At 37.5% G+C, this 17,321-nt stretch overlaps 1 protein-coding gene across 10 annotated transcripts in view; it reads right to left on the bottom strand.

Moving 5' to 3' along the window:
- LOC107514024 (selection and upkeep of intraepithelial T-cells protein 1) overlaps positions 1-17,321 on the bottom strand; it is a 214,937-nt gene that overhangs the window by 102,123 nt on the left and 95,493 nt on the right. For 3 of the 10 annotated variants that reach the window (XR_004954919.1, XR_004954918.1, XR_004954920.1), the window contains exons 2-3: positions 17,010-17,220; positions 15,845-15,941 (exon numbers count right to left, since the gene is read on the bottom strand). The exons of 4 other annotated variants lie outside the window; for them this stretch is intronic. The gene's annotated coding sequence lies outside the window, so the exon portion shown is untranslated. Of the gene's footprint in view, positions 1-1,086; positions 4,354-15,844; positions 15,942-17,009; positions 17,221-17,321 lie in introns of those variants that run through there. 3 more of the 10 variants (XR_004954921.1, XR_004954922.1, XR_004954923.1) reach the window with 2 other exon arrangements.

The following is a 17,321-nucleotide window of genomic DNA, read 5'->3' as shown; positions in this document are numbered from 1 at the left end:
TAAAGGTTCATGCTGAGTTAATTAAATATGAATAGATGAATATGGATATGGTTTTGATATCCCACTTGCACTTATCAGGGACAAGAGAAACTTAAAAACCATGGTCCTGCTTACCAATCAGCTAGAAAAACTTGATTATCATAGTCTTCACAGCAGTCAAACATGATAACTCTGAACAAACATAAAGGATAGACCGTTCTTAAAAGGGCAAGTTCTTCCTCTTGCAATCATATCTTATAAGATATTAAATAGCTGTCAAAATGACTAAATCTAGGACATGTCAGAAAAAGAGATTTTCTAGCCTTGTTACTCTTTTGCCTACTCCATTATCCCAGCTGAGTTCTTGTTCTCTGAGGGCTAGAAAAGGAAATATTTCTGAATATTCAGAGAGAAAAAGGGAGGGAAGAGTGAGAGACACATTACATCTCTCCCACTGCTCCCAACACATTTCCTTCCTTAGCAGGTACCAATGATACGACAGACAATTAATAAGCTGGTAGGGCAGCATTATAGTTTCTACAAGCTATCTGCAGATATGATATAGCAGAATTATGTGTCTTAAGTAAGACTTTTTGTAGCTAAAACAGTGTAGAAGATGGGATTGTAGATGGGGAGTTTTAAGAGATATAGCAGAAACTCCTTTGCCAAATAGAAGCTCGTACTGAAGAGAGAATAAAAACAGAAAGCCTGGGAAAGAATCGAGGTTATTCCTGGATTATACCCTAATGAGCAGAAAATAGAATAATTGGCAATAGCATCTACATTCCCTGGCACCGCTGTTCCATTCTTTAGATATGCTGTTTGATTCCTTCAGTTCGGATCTCTGCCCTGGCCCTGCCTGAAATCCCATTTTCTCTGATCTGGGCTACTGCCTGGTTTTAATCAATCCTGATAGGAAACAGAGGGCAGGCAGGGTAGGGGAATGGCCAAAATAAAAAGAAATCCATGTCTTCATAGGACTTTTCATTCAAATTAAACAATTTTGTTTCAAACAGATACAGTCTTGCATCATTTTAAGCAAGTTTCTTACACTTTCTAAACCCTCATTTGCTCATTACCAATGTGGAAAAAAATAAAATAGCTTACCATCCTACCTTACAGTCATGATGGACCTCGAAGCAGGCTATGTAGAGAGCTTTGAAAAGAATATAGATGGATACATGGTAAGTCACTCAATAGATGATAATATTCCTGCCTTGATACACTATAATATTCTAGAGAGAGCCCTTCCATCCCAAAGCTTTGTCTTTTCTTCCCAGATGCAATCAGAATGTCTGGGGTCTAGTAATCAGCAACCAGCAAGATTATCACACCTTTTTTTTTTTTTTTTACAAAGTGAAGGACATCTGTTGAAACCTGAATTCATAGGAAAATACGAAGGAATCCCAATAGAAATAGGAAAAGATATAATTTGATAGGGAGTCCCAGTCTTTGAATACAGCAAGCATAGAACCAAGAGAGTACAATCTTGGGTCCAGAGGCAGAATCTAGGACATGCTTGGACCCCCAGAAGACATGGGAACAGATAATGGGCACTATTCTTGGTGGCAGTAGGGCAGAATCTAGGAGCAATTCTCTTAAAGGCTACAAAGTCCTAGATTACCAGGACATGGCAGTCTGGTAGCTATTGGTGTGCAGTATAAACAGCCAGAGGGCAACTTCTAGGAGAACTGACAGAAGCAATAGTTTAAGATAAGAAGTACTGTCTCTATCAAGACAAATTAGAGCTTGGCAGAGACCCTATTCCAAAGAAAACAGGGTTCCAGGAAGAGCCAGGGGAAAACTCAGGATTAAAGAAATCGAGCAGGGAATTTTTAAAAAATAGAATAGAGGTACAAGGAGAGAGAGATGGTATTGTCAGTTGTTCTTTGTAATGACCTGATCTTATTCCTAATATCACAGAACCAGTCAACAAATCCCTCTGTTCATCTTAAATTTAGGGGAACTAAGGCCTTTAAGAGAGGAGCAGTGGTATGTGAGGGGACCCAGTAAGGCTTCACAAGTCACATCTGACTATTGTGAAGCTTGTAAGATTGCATGTCACACCAGGCCTAAGCAGTAGGGTGGACAGACTGCAAACTCCCTAAAGCGCTACAAAGTCTCTAACATTCCCTCTCTCAGCTCCTGATCCACTTCCAACAGTGATAAGGCCCTCAATGGGGGCACTGTCTCAAGAGACAGCAAGTGTGGGCAAAGAGCTTGGCCTTTGAAATTAAAATCCCAACTATGAAACAGAAGGTTGAGGAGCAGTAGTCATGAGGGCGTTGGTTAATTGGTGAAAAGGAGGCTATGAGTGGGAGTTTCCACCTTTAACCAAAGATTGGGGGCTTCTACCAGTCTGGGGGCTCCTGAGAGGTCACAAGCCGGTATTTGGGAGCATAAAGTGGATATAAAACTCTTCTGGCATATTCAGAAATAAGAACTGTATATGACAGAACGGGACATGAAATTTACTGAATCTACATGTGATCCAGATCTCATTCAGGTACCTCCTTTTCCTCAAAGTCCTAGGTAAAGTGTCCTTGAAACTTAACTAGTTCCAAATTTTGGAGGAATCCAAAAAAACTCTTCAAACTTTTATAGAATCAAAATATCCATGTCACATGTGTCTCCAGTCCCTACAAACAAGCATTCATCCTTATGCCACTTTCATATCTACCAAAAAGCAGACCTCAGTGATTTTAATAATTTCCACAAGAAATCGAATATCCCAAGTGTTTGTAATGTTCTCTGTTTTACTGATGGCTTGTGGTTCATAGGAGTGTTACATGGCTTATGACACAACATAGTACTATTGTAATGATCTCCTTCTCTTTTCCTTTCTGAATCTCTGTCCCACACAGCGAACTTACTTGCACCTTGTCTATGATGTATTATTTTCTCACCTTTCTCAGATATCTTGGCACTAGCTGAAGCCCAGGCTTGTCAGTATTTGCCTACCTCAAGATGAATTAGCGAAGCATAGTTTCTAGTAAAAGTAGTCTGCTCTCTGAGATAAAATGATAAAACCTCTCACCACCAACAAAAGAGAAAAATATTTTCTACTTAATTATTTTTCCCCTTCAAATGATATTTACAGTGTATACTGATATTTTTGTTCTGAGTTTGGCTGGAAGAAAACTGGAAATTGATAAGGAGGACCAATCCCTGGGTGAGGCAGCCACTTTGCACAAATAAGATGAATCATGCAAGCTCAGTCAGGTAGATCTTAATCTCCAAAGTATAATGTCATGGGATGTTATTTCTGGAAGGTGAGGACTGAATACCAGACCAACCTCCTGTCCAAAATTGCCATTGCTTAGGTGATAGTGACAAAAAAGGCTGAAAGCCTTGTTAGCACACAGATGAAAGCAGAAAGAAAGTCAGGCTCCAGAGGGCTGAGAAATAAGGGTAGGAATGCAGACATGAAACCATGGACCCCAAAACGACTTGCGAAAACTTAACAAGAGCCTCATGCAAGAAGAGCAAGGGTTACAAAGGGAACAAAAGTAGGTACTCCCTTTTTTAACTCAGGCTGCTGTAACAAAGTTCCATAGACAAGATGGCTTATAAACACCAGAAATTTATTTCTCACAGTTTTGGAGGCTCAAAGTCTGAGATCGGAGTGCCAGTATGGTTGGGTGCTGGTGAAGGCTCTCTTCCAGGTTGCAAAGTGCCATCTTTTTGTTGTATCCTTGCATGGCGAAATTAAGGCAAGAGAGCTTTGGGGTCTCTTTTATAGAGACATTAATCCCATTTGTGAGGGTTCCACTCTCATGATCTAATTGCTTCCCAAAGGCTCCACCTCCTAATACCATCACACTGGAGTGAGGGTGGATTTTAATTTGTGAATTTTGTGAGGAAACAAAAATTCAATCCATTGCAAGCATTCAGACAGAACATATAATCCAACTGTGGTGTACATTCTTGACAGATACAAAGATGGTATATGTGTTATATAACTATATGTGTTATGAATCTTTGCTCTAGATACTTATCATTATGTATCATTATAAAATGTTTCTTTTTTATCTCTATTGATGCTTTTTGCCTTATGATCTATTTTGTCTGATACTAGAATAGCTACTCTAGCTTTCTTTTGGTTACCTTTTGCAAAGGCTATCTTTATCCATGTGTTAAACATTTTGTATTCTTATCATGAAAGAGTCTCATGGAAGAAGCATTTCGAACTTATTTTTAACCATTATAATAATATTATTCTTCTATTTGGAGTATTTAGTCCATTTATTTATAATGTAATTACTAATATCATTGAGTTGCTATATACCCATCATCTTACTATTTATTTTCTATTTGATCCATCTGTTTTATGACTCTTTACTCTCTTTATTTTCTTTTTCTATTTCTTTTGTTAATCAAATTTTTATTATTTTATTTGTGGTTCTTTTGTTAATATATTATTTAGACAATGTTCCATTTTTCTTTTTTCCTGACTTCTTGTGGATTAAATATTTTCACTTTATTTTTCTTTCTATTAATTTTTTATTTTACATTACATTTCTATTTAGTAGTTACCCTAGCAATTACATCATTCATCATTGATTTATTAACATAATATAAAATATTAGTTTTACCATTTTCTCATACCACTTGAACTTTAGAACTTTTGAATTTCACTTACCTTCTCCCACCTTTTGCATTATTATTTGCATCCATATTTTATTTTATAATACATTTCAGTTGTTGAGTAGTAAATATCATTTATCCACACATTTATTCTGCTTGTGTTCTTTACTCTTTCCTGCCTTTTTATATTTTCAACTGGGATCACTCTCTTTCTGCCTAAAGAAATTCCTTCAGTGCTGCTCTTAGTACAAATCTGCTTACTATGGATTCCTTCAACTTTTACTTTTCAGAAAATGTTTTATCTTATTTTCAGAAGACTATTTCACAGGAAATAGAAGTTTAGGTCATTTTAGGTTTGTATGATGTGCATTGCTGGAGCCAGCCGGCTAAAGTCGAACAGCACCTGAGACGGTGAGTGAGGATTAAGGAAAAAACAGAGAGAAGAGATAGAGTTGGGAGGGCCCCCAGTCAATACTGAGCAGCCCCCAGTTTATTTAGCACAGCGTATTTATACCCTACAGAGTGCGTAAGAAGCAAAGACCTCTAAGTATACAATCACTGAAACCTTGTAGCTATCTTAACATGCTCTTTCCCATGGTCAAAGAACCTTCAGTTTCTCTCCCCTCAAGCCAGGTGCACCTCCTCCCGAGTCAGCAGACTGCACAGCTTGCCAGCTCTGCAAAACTCCCAGCTTTACTGGCAGTTTCATACTACCTTGAAATGGCTCCCAACAGTGTGTATATGTGCTATGTAAATATTTGTGTATACATGTGTGTATACATGTGTGTGCGCATGTGTGTGCTTGTTGTTCAATACTTTATTGATGTAAATCCACCCAGTTTAACAGCCCCAAAGAAACTAAATCCTGCCAATAAGCATGTAAGTGATTTTGGAAGCAGATCCTTCTCCATCAGACCTTCAGGTGAGACTTTATCTTGGTTCATATCTTAATTTGAGCCTTATGAGAGACCCTGAAACAGAAGACCCACATAAGGCAACCTCAGATTCCTAATCTACAGAAACTGTAAAATAATAAATGTACATTGTTTTAAACTGTGGAGCTTGTGATAATTTGTTATGTAGCAAAAGTTAATTAATGTATACAATGTGTAAGAACTTTTGCACATAAATTTAAAAAAATGAACATCTGAACAGAAAAAAAATTGGTGGCAAATTAGTAAATCATCAATTCACAGAAGAATATACAACAAAACTTTAAAATGTTTATATTCTATAGCCTCTAATGTCCTTAGAATATGAATCAGGTTTGAAGACAAACAGTTATGTTGGAAGATGTTAACTATAGTATTTATAATGGTAAAGTTTTAGAAATAATCTAATACTCTCCCATTAATATAGTCTCATAACCCAAGCATTTCTTGAATGCAGGGCTTTTTTTCCTTATATGACTTGAGGTTGAAGGACAGTTCAGGTGTAGTATGGTGACTCCGTTAAATCATTGAGAATGAAGACATTTATTCTTTCTGCTTTGTCATCTTGAATCATTTGGCTTTCATCCTCAAGGTCATCTCATGATCACTGATGACTTCTATAGCTCAAGCCATTTATGTTCATTTTCTAACCACAAACAATGAGGAATAGGGGAAATTAAATGGCACTTGACAGCCAGGTCAGGCCTCTTCAAAAAGCTTCCCTGTCAGCCTACCCAACATCACATTTGTCACCCCTTCTCTGCAAGGGATGCTTTGGATCATAGTATTTCAGCTGAGTATATTGCCACCCCCTTTTAAGTATATCAATGAAGGTCAAATCAGAAGACTGAAACCACTCCGGATGCTCAAATAGAGAAATTTTTACATAAATTGTTGTTGCCTAGAATAGTAGAATGTGGCTAGTTGCTCAATAAGCTCTGTGGAGTTCAGAAGTAGTAGGTACAAAAGAACAGCACCCAGGCTTTAGTTTAAGAAAAAAAATGTAGAGAGTAAAAGAGTGGTCGGTACAAAGTGAATATTTGCATCTCTTTGAAGAGGGTATGGCTACTCCAGATACATGCATTCTGCCATTGGCACACAAATTTGACAGAGGAGTTGGCCAGTTCTGATCTATAGAAGTGGGCCAGTTCTGATAAGAATATGGAGATGCTTTGTAGAAGTTTCCTAGTGTTTCAGAAGAGTGGAAAGACCAGAACTGTTCTGGAGAAATGGCCTGCCATTGCCAGAGGGCATGGGCAAACTGGAGTTTCTCAGAAGAGGCTACTAGTGAGGAAAAATGTGATCTGTGGACTCAGCTGGAGCTCATAGACATGGCGACTACTGTCATTGGGTGGAGTTTTCTGTTAAAGTGAAATAGAACAGGTTGATTCATAGTGTTGTTAAAGTCTGCTGCTGATTTTCTGACTACCTATCAATCAATTATTGAGAGAGGGAGTTTTTTGAAATCACCAAATAAATAATTTGTTTATTTTTCTTTTTAATTCTATCGGTATTTGCTTCATGTATTTTAAAAGTCATTATTAAATACATAAAGATTTAACATTCTTATATCTTATAGTTGAATGTTCCTCTTACAATTATAAAATGACTCCCTTTAGTCCAGGTAATATTCTTTGGTCTGAAATCTACTTTGTGATTAACATAGCTACTCTAGTTTTCCTTTGATTAGTGAGAGCATCATATTTTTCCCTACCCTATTATTTTGACCTAACTCTGCCTTTTTAAACACATAGTCAACTGATTATAGAGAAGGAACTGAAAGCAATGCAATGGAGAAAGAATAATCTTTTTTGGAACAAATGGATGCCCATATATTAAAAACAAAAAAACAAAAACCTATACATAGCTCTGTCATTCTTCACAAAATTAACTCAAAATGGATCATAGACCTAAATATAAAAATATAAGATGCAATACTATAAAATTTCTAGAAAAACAAAATAAGATAAAAATCTGTGACCTTAGTTTAGCAACAAGTTTTTGATACAATGTTAAAAGTATGATCCATTAAAGAAATTTTAATAAGCTGCAATTTATTAAAATTTAAAACTTTTTCTATGCGACCAATACTGTTAAGAGAATGAATGATGAATCACAGAGTGGAAAAATATTTGAAAAACACATATCTGTTAAAAGACTTGGTTCCAAATATGAAAACTAAAAACAGAAAACAAGTACTCAATTAAAAAGTTGGCAAAAGATCTGGATACCTCATCAAAGAAGCTATACAGATGGTAAATAAGCATGAGAAAAGATGTTAATTGTCATTAAGGAATTAAAATTTTAAATAACAATGAGATACCATTATACAGCTATTAGAATAGCTAAAAATTCCCGAACTGACAATATCACATGCTGGTGAGGATGTGGAGGAAAAAGAAATCTCTTATTGCTGGTGGTACAGCCACTTTGAAAAACAGTTTGGTAGCTACTTACGAAACTTACCATACAATCTAGCAATTGCACTCCTAGACAAGTACCTAACTGATTTGAAAATTTATGTCTACACAAAAACTTACACATGGATCTTTGTGGCAGCTTTATTCATAATTGCCACAACCAGAACAACCAAGATGTTCTACAATAGGTGAATGAATAAACAAATGGCGGCACATCCATAATGTTATTTAGTGACAAAAGGAAATGAGTTGTGAAGCCATGAAAAGACATGAAAAAACTTTATATGTGTATCTATCAGTGAAAGAAACAGTATGAAAAGTCTATTCACTGTATGAGTTCAATTAGATGTCATTCTAAAGAGGGAAAACTATACTAATAGTAAAATAATCAAAGATTACCAAAAATTAAGAGGAAGAATAAAGGGGTATGTAAGTCTTTATATAAAATTTAAAGGCAACAGAAGAACCATCCTTTCTCTGAAGGCTCTAAAGTATTGTTTATTGTTGCCTTTAAATTTTATACAAAGATGTACATAATAAAATATTTATGTTTTATTTGTCATAGTTAAAAAGTAGAAATAAACCAAATGTCCATCAACAGGTGAATAGAGAAGCTGTAATATATACATACAATAGTAATACTATTCAGTATTAAAAGGAATAAACTACTAATACACAAGATAACATGGATGAATATAAAAATAATGATACTGAGTTAAAAGAAGCCAAACGAACATACCACATTTTCCACATTCTCTTATTCTTCCCTTCTGCAATTACAACTATACTCATCTTAACCTTATAATTCACCTCTCATGTTTTTTACATTCTATTATGTGTTTTTGCATTCTTTTTCTCTCTGTACTTTGGTTTGGATACTTTATATTTACTTATCTTTGTAATCTTCTCTTGTACTCAATTAATTGACTCTTACCCCATCCTTGAGTTTTAAATTTCATATGAGGTTTTAATTCTACTTAATTCTTTTAAAATCCCATTTCTTCATTGCATTTTTAATCGGCTCATCTATTTGAGACATATTTTCCCACTCTTTTCTTTAACGTATTAATCATAATTACTTTAAAGTCTTTGTCTGCTAACTTCAACATGTGGGTGCCCTGTGGATCAGATTCTAATGTTTGTTTTTTTTCTCTTGGGTTTTTTTTTTTTTTTGGTTGTTGTTCTAAGGTCTTGTTTCTGCATATCCCTAGTAATAATGTACTAAATGTCAGGCATCATGTATTTAGAAATATGTAAGTTCCAAATGGTGTTACCAAAGGGTTTTCCCTTTATTCTGTTAGGCAGCTAGATTGAAGGACATGTTCATCCAATCAAGTTTGTCCTGATCCCAGACTGCCTCAAATAACTGGTTTGGTTTGCTAATATATATGTTGAACCACATAAAATTTTGTAATTTTTCTAGTTTAAAATTGTTAAATATTAACAATTTCATAATATTCAAATTATATGACTTGGATCATTATTGGCTTCTTACTCTTCTGTTTTATACTGAATTTATCATGTTTGATATAAAGGTTACATTGGGGTATTTTTAATTCTTAATTTTTGATGTACTTATAAATAAGATTTACACTGGTTCTTTTTTAAATATTTGGTAGAGTGTACCATTAAACCATTTGATTTTAAAATTTACTTTGTGGGACAATGGAAAGGTTTATAACTATTATTTTAATTTCTGAAATTCATCATTCATATTTTCTGCATCATTTTCTGTTGGTTTTGTTAATTTTTTGTGTCTAGAAATTTCTCCATTTCATCTAAAATTTTAATCTTAATAATACCATATTATATTAAATTTTCATGTCTATAGAAATTTTTTCATTTTACTTAAATTTCATGATTTAATGTGTACTTTGCTCATAATATACTCTTATTATTCCTTCAATGTCAATACGGTATATAGTTGTCTTTTCATTACCAATATTAATAATTTATATGATCTTGTTTTTAATACAGATGTTGATCAATGTTATCAGTTATAAAAAATTTTGCCTTGTCGATACTCCATATTGTATAATATTTATTTCATTAATTTCTGCTCTTTGTCTCTTTTCTTTCAGATTAATTTTCTTGTCTAACTTGAGATAAATGTTTAGATCATTGCTTTAGCCTTTTATTTTTAGTTACTTGTATTTAATTCTATAAATTTACCTTCAAGCATGGCTTTAGCTGCCCCCCACAAATATTGGTAAGTTGCGATATCATTATAGCTCAGCTCAAAATATTTTCTAATATTCATTGAGCTTTTTTTCTTTGATTCAGAGTTACTTGGATGTATATTTTATCATTTTCCATATGATATTTTCTAGTTACCTCTTTGACATTTATTTCTAGCTTAATTCGGTTATGGTCAGAGAATATACCTCATAGGTTTTTGGTCTTTTGTACTTTGTTGAAACTTGCTTTGTGGTCCATTGGTAAATTTTTTAGTGAATACTTAAAAAGAATATACACATTGTTTCTGATGAGAAATCTGATGTTTATTTTTCTTTTGTAAGAGTCTGTCTCTCTCTCTGAAACTTTTAGAATTTTCTTTTGATCCCTGCATCCTATTTGTAATGGTAGGTAATCTTATAACTATTTGTCTTAGTATTTATTTTTTACTTATTTGATTTTCTCAATTTCAAAATTTATTTCTCCATTTTACTCTGATAAAGTCTTTCTTTCTTTTTATTTTTGAATACTTTCCCTCGAATTTCCCCTCATCTCTTTCTGAAACTCCCATTTCTCAGATGTTGAACCTCCTAGATTTATCCACTACATCATTTTTTTCTTTTAATTTTTTACTTAATTTTTTCTTCTATATTTTGAGACATTCTCTTGATGCTTTCTTCGCAATTTCCTGTTAAATTTTTTAAAACCCAAATTTTAATTTGCAGTGATTTGTTCTGATTTTGTCATCTTTATTAGTATGTTGCCTTTTTAATGTTATTGGAGGTGGCAGGGGAGTTATTTTGTGTTCATTTATTTGTTTGTTTCTGTTTGGTATTTTCTATCTTCTAAATATATCTCTTTTTTTTTCTGTTTTCTGTCTTTTAATCTTGGTCTTTCTTCACATTGCATACTTTTTTCAAGTACTTTGTAATCATTTAAGACTGAAGAAAATGGAAGGCAAAGTTAGAGCTCTGTTAGTCTAGTGAGACTTAGGGATGACCAGACTTTATCGGCCACCAGGAAAGCAGCCATTTTCCTGGAGCATCCCTCTCCCTGGAAGGCACCAGGATATGGAGGGCTTTACTTAGGTAGACAATAACTACACTTATTATCTTAGACTTTCAAATAAGTCTCCTTCAATATATTTTTATTTTATTTTATTTTATTTTATTTTATTTTTATTGTTTATTGGGGTAACATTGGTTAATACAATTAGTTAAATATATTTTTAAAGGACTCTCTGTTTTGTCTTATTTCTTTGCTTGTGGTCTATTTGATTGGCGGGCTTTTGCCAAAGGCTAAATATTAGCCAAATGCCATTCTGTGCATGAGGTTACAGGTGCAATTTGACAGTTGCAGGTACAGAGCTTCCACTAATCTCCCTGTTTTCTTCCCCACTTTTCATGTCCGTTCTTTATTATGCATGGAGTCTCAAGCTTTTCTAGAATATTATTAGGGAAATCACTTAACCTTACCTTTTACTGAAGCTTCCTTAGAATTAAGTATGCTAGTACAGAGCTGGTTCTTTTTAATTGTTCAGGTTTCAGCTCCAATGTCACTGCAGAAAAGTCTATCATAACCACTTTGTCTAAATAAACCCCACCTCTAATCACTCCCTACCACAGCTCCTTATTTTGTTATCCACGTAGCATTTAGCATCATCTGATCTTCTTTATATATTATTGATTTTCTCTCTGAAAATATAAACTCAGGGGCAGGAATATTGTCTTCTTCATAGCTATACCCTCAGACTCCTTAAAATTCTTAGAACATGAGAGGTGCTCAGATATGTATTGAATAAAGGCACAGTCACGATGAGATACTGGGCAGGGTGTGGGGAGAGATGCTTCAGCTAGCTTAGGCTTAGGACCATTCCCAGAACTTCTCATTCAGAATTCAACTTCACTCGCTCCCCTCCATGGCTAGAGAATCTAGGATGATAGTGCCTTTCACCAGCTCTCACCTCACCTCCAATTCCTATATTCCTAGTGTGTCATTTATTACATCTCTTTGGTACATTGCAGGTTCCGTTTCCAAACACAATGCTTGTGATTGTGATCTTGCCCCTGCATACCTTCATCCTGTCACCAATCCATGTTTTAGAAGATTAGAATAGGAAAGAGCAAACAAAGAGTGATAAATATGAATTGAAGAGGACAAATTTCCTTTGTTTGTCAGTTGAGACAAAACAGGTACTTTACCCTTGAGCAGGGGCTCTGCCAGGACCCTGTCTCTTCATAAACTCATAGCCCAAGACCTGACCCTCAGCAAGGATCCAGAGAAACTGTGACATCATTCTGATGCTCTGGCATCAGAAGGACTGTGTCAAGGGCTTCCGTGCCATATGCCTCAAATATATATAATACATTATGCCAGACTGTTTAGCCTCAATTCCTTTTTAGGCTGAGGGGAGGTATACATGAATGAATTCACAATAAATAAAATAAAAACACGTTTGCCCCCTGATATTTTATTACCCATAAGTGGACCTTGAGCTACAGAAAGACAATGAGAAGTCAGAATGCAGTTGGACAGAACCACTGGCAGAGCTGCTTCGAAAGCTAAGCTGTAAAGGCTATAAAAGTACATGAGCGCCATCTAGAGGTGACACTAGTACTGTGGACTTTTTAAAGGCTGCTGGTGCAAAGGGAGTCGCAGAAATTTGTCCCCAGAGGTCCCTCTATCACAGTCTGATGGACCTCCTCACTATTATCAATGAGGGCAGTAAGCAAGTTTTTTCACATCTTAGGTCAAAACCTGTCTTCACTTTCTCTGACCACTGCAGACCACAGTAACCTCCCCTTCTCTGACGTTCCTAGTGTGTTTTCTTTACCGTTTAATCAGTCCCAAGTCAGAGCACTGTCTTCAACAATTTTTTTTAGATTCAATAAATGCATTTTATTGAGCTTGCATATACAAGATACAATGATAGACACTAACTTGTACAGGATATAGGGAAGATATATTTTCCAAATTCAGGGTTCGACAGTCAGCACTGAGTCAACAAATATTTTTTAACGTGTACTTGGTGCCAGACTGTGCTTGGTAACGAGACTATCTGCTGATTCATGACGAGTCAGTCCCTGGGCTGCAAGAAACATCGTGCAGCCCACTCTTGCCCTCGGGGGAGAACCCTGTACGACATCTCTGAAATGTGTTCCCTGCCTTTGTTAGGACAGAATCCTTTAGAAAAGCACGTCCCACCATTTCCAGAAAAAGCGAACATTTGCAAGGCAAGTCACTGCGCAGTGCAAATCATGCGTTTTAGGAGTCAGCAAGGTGAACTCTTGAATCCTTAGTTTTGTCACTTACAGAATATGCAAACTACTGAGCCTTGGGCTAATTACTTCCCTGAGACTTGATTTCCTAGTTTGTTAATTGGAATGATAATACCTACTTAATGGTCTTGTGGTAAGGATCAGCGAGGGTATTATTTACATATGACCTAGCACAATTCCTAAAACCAAGAAGGTGCTTTAAAAATTGGCTTTTACTATCATTTTGACAATAATAAGAATTCTAACGTGTAAGATTAATTCACCTATCTTGCAAAATTGCTGTGAGGATTAAATTATGTACTCAGGTATGGTAGACTGCCAAGTGAGACAGAACTCAAGATTTTTTTCTTCAAGAGAAGCTACCAGTGGCTTCTGTCTGACAAACATTGTACGTTTTATCATCTTGAAGTGGATCTTTGATTTTTCTCTGAATACTTTAGTCACGCCTCTTAGTGAAAACAAAAGGTGTAACAGGATTCTGTGAGGCTTACAAAGATTGTCCTTTGCAAACATTTCCGAGATCGGCTACTTAGGAGAGGGGAATACATTTGTACCAAGTTGGGGAATCTCTAAGAAGAAAAGGGATTAAAGCCAATCTCTTCCCTTCTGAGAATCAACAAAATTAAAATCTCTTTGATAGACTGTGTGTACTTGGAAGTATTACCAAACCCTTTTACTACTTGATGTTCTTGGAAAAGTCGAGGAAGGCAGATATTATAAGCAGGTAGGCCTTGAACAATTAAATGAGAAGTAAAAACTTTGTAACCTTGTTTTCATGCCTCAGACTGAAGAGGGTCATTCAAGCATTGCATCTGGAATATAGTAGCACTCAATCAATAGTGGTTCTTATTGCTGATACTGTTCCACATGGTTTCTTGCTAATCCAAGCCAGAGCTATGTCATCTGGCAGCAGCCTCATCTGGGCCCCGTTAGCAGCGTCTCTGTGAATGTTTGCTCAGTGGCTAGGCCAGAGCCCCCATAGGATAGGGGAAGAGACTGAAAGGCAGGGGAGCCGGGCTAGGCTGCCAGACACAGACACAGCTCAGAATTCTAAAATATTCTTCATATCCTTCTCCTTTTTGGTGCATGGTTTTCCCTAGCATGGAGACATTAGAAAAATGCCTCAAAACAATTCCTGCCCTTTGAACATTTCTAATAAGAACACCTTGCTCTAAGTGGTGTCTCTAAAGAGGACTGCCCGAGCTGCAGATGGTTTTCTCTTTTCTTTTTCTTTTTCTCCCACTAGTGTTATGTTTCTTGCATGGTTCAGCGCAGAATAGAGGGAGGGAATGAAGTAATAGTTCTTGTGGATGTGACAAAGTCCAGAGGCTTTGAATCATCTCTTGAGTGTGTTGCGTTTTCCCTCCCAGTGGACTTCCTGTGTTTGCTACATGAATAACGCACTTTTAAGCACTTGAAAGCATACAATGGTAACCTGGACAAAATGGCAATTGGAAGGTAAACTGCCATTACTAATTTGCATCTCGATAGTGCAGCTTTCTTTATAATGTGCACTTAATTACATTAGAGGTATGGGAAATACATCATAGTCCTGTGCCCTCTTGTTGGGATTACCTTATACATACAAACAGCCAGATTCATCTTTAGGTTTATTGGTGATAAATATCAGCCCATTGTCCTAACGGTGCAAAAACAACATCTACTACCATAAGATACAAATTAAATTTAGTTAAATTCCTCAAAAACAATATTGGAATTATAGACAGTGGGAACTTGAGGGGGCCCAGAAAATAACCATGGCTTTCTCAGCCTTGGCAGCATACTGTAATCACTTAGGGGGCAGGAAGGGGGTTTATAAAATAGCAATGCACAGGCCCCACCTCAGACCAATTAAATCAGAATCTCTAGGGATGGGACCCAGTTATCAGGCTATTTTAAAGCTTCCCAGGTGATTAATAAGTGCAGCCCAGAATGAACGCTGCTGATATAAATCAGCCTAGTAGTTATGCAGGCTAAACCGAGGCTCTGCAGTGGAAGACTGCAGGACTCCCAGGGGCAACTGGGAGAGCTGTGACTGATGCCTCAGGCTCTGCCTCAGTTGGCACGCTTCCTGGCTGGCTCCCCCACCTTAACAAGTCTGCTTTGGTTCCCTTTTCCCCAATGGCCCACCTCTGCTTCTACGTCTGTTTCATTTAATGATTCATCGGAATCATACGGAGCACCTACTATGTGCCAGAGAACTCCATTTTTGAAATATGCTTCTACTTTCTGGGTGGCCAAACCTTTCCCATTGCAGCGATTTTCCTAGCGTTCCTGACAGGCCTTGCCTTCTGCAAGCAACGGCTCCTGACTAATTCAACCACAAGAGGGAGCCGAGGGCCCCCACTCTCATTTGTATAGACCCACACGTTGGGCAAACGGACCGTGGGAAGCAGGCCATCCAAGGAGGAGGTGAGGGCTTCAAGAAATGACCTCTGACAACCTTTCAGGGGTGACACCCTATGCCGCTCACCCTGAGGAAGGCAATGGGCTACCTGGAATAGAGCAGGCTTCACAGCCAGGTGTGTCCCTGGGGCCTTGCTGGTTGATAGTACATCTTAGATCCTCACCTGTAAAAAAAAAAAAAAAAAAAAAAAAAAAAAATTACAGGTTGTGTGAGGATTAAATGTGACGAAGTCTGTGAGCATGCCTGGAATATAGTAAGTGCCTAATAAATAGTGGGTGCAATTTTCTGATATTTCTTCCCCGACCCTTTCTCCCTCTTTCATCCTCATCTGCTATTGATTGAATGTGTCCCCCAAAATTCATATGTTGAGGCCTTAACCCCCAGAGTGATGGTATCAGGAGGTAGGGCTTTCAGGAAGTGATGAGATCCTGGGGACAGAGCCCTCGTGATGGGATTAGTGCTCTTCTAAGAGACCCCAGAGAGCTCCCTTCTCCACTCTGCCAGGTAAAGAAGAACACAGCAAGAAGACAGCCATCTATGAACCAGGAAGAAGTTCCTCACCAAGCACTGAATATGCCGGTGCCTTGATCTTGGACTTCCAGCCTCCAGAACTGTGAGAAATGAATTTCTGTTGTTTATATGCTACCCGCTGTGTTATTTTGTTCCAGCAGTCCCAATGGACTAAGCATCATCCTAATCTTTTTCCTTTTCCAGAAAAGCCAAATCATGCGGGGAAAGCCTGAGCAACAGAGTCTCCACAACTCCACTGTGGTGGGAATTCTCTTTGTAGCCTCCCCTGAAGGACCATCCTGTAAACTTTAAACTGCGAACTTTATGTTCCCCATTTATGAGATGAACAATGCCTCAAATGGCTCTGTCTGTCACTGATCCTTCCACCAGGTAATTCCTCAGTCAGGGGAGGCGCAGTGTCACAGCTCGGCCCTCCTCAACCCTCCTTGACTGCCCGGCCCCATCGAAGAGCAGTCCTTGGCCTCCAGACATCATCAAACACTCCTGGGTTTGGAATTCGCTGCCTCTCAGGGAAGCCGTGGACAGGCTGATGGCTGTCCCTGTTTTACACTAAAGGCTGGCTCTCTACCGAGGCTTCTGCCTCGGGCCCTTTGGAAAGGTGAAGTCAGAGATACAACCCCCAGAGTCCTTTCTCCTTCATACTTTAACCAATCCTGGTAAAAACCTTGGTAAAACCTTTCCCAATTTGTGGTCCCCATACCTGGAGATGACTGGTTCAGTGTGTTCTGACCATGGTTGAGGGCAAGGCGGCTCTCACATGTCACTGCTGGCGAGGACCACAGACCCCTGAGGGCAGCTAGCCAGCCCACCTCTTCCTCTTCATCTGGAGCCGCCTCTGGTTCTTAGATTGTTCTCACGTGAAGGGTGCAGAAGGCTGTGCTCCCTAAGACTAGATGTCTCTATTCGAGGACCTGGTAGGAAACCCAGAACAATTCTACCAGCCCCTTCCTCCCACCCCCCCCGTTCCCTTGTCCCTACCCCTCTTCTTCATTCCTCTCCCCAACTCACAGAT

Source organism: Rousettus aegyptiacus, unplaced genomic scaffold, assembly GCF_014176215.1.
Source record: "Rousettus aegyptiacus isolate mRouAeg1 unplaced genomic scaffold, mRouAeg1.p scaffold_m13_p_1, whole genome shotgun sequence".
Taxonomy (NCBI): domain Eukaryota; kingdom Metazoa; phylum Chordata; class Mammalia; order Chiroptera; family Pteropodidae; genus Rousettus; species Rousettus aegyptiacus.
Note: the sequence above shows the minus strand (reverse complement) of the source record. Positions and strands in the feature narration are given on the sequence as shown.